Here is a 306-nt window from a genome sequence, read left to right on the forward strand (position 1 = left end):
AACATTTATATGCTCCACATATAGTATAGTCACATGCCTTTGTTTCTGCATTTCCTGCATGATCCCCATTGGCTGGTGGTAATCATTCCAAGAAAATGCAAATTTGATAATGTTTTGTTATACCACCTGCTAAGTCATGAAAGGGGACACACCTACAATACTGACATAGTGTCTGTACTTCGATTTGCCTTACAAATGAGGTGCTGTTTTCACCACGATGATCTTCTTTCTCATTTGCATTTATTTTTCCTAAAACTAAACGAAATGACACATATTTCACATGAAGGACGTAACAATTAGTCTTGA

Source organism: Sinocyclocheilus grahami, unplaced genomic scaffold (assembly GCF_001515645.1).
Source record: "Sinocyclocheilus grahami isolate Dianchi unplaced genomic scaffold, SAMN03320097.WGS_v1.1 scaffold7306.1, whole genome shotgun sequence".
Lineage (NCBI taxonomy): Eukaryota > Metazoa > Chordata > Actinopteri > Cypriniformes > Cyprinidae > Sinocyclocheilus > Sinocyclocheilus grahami.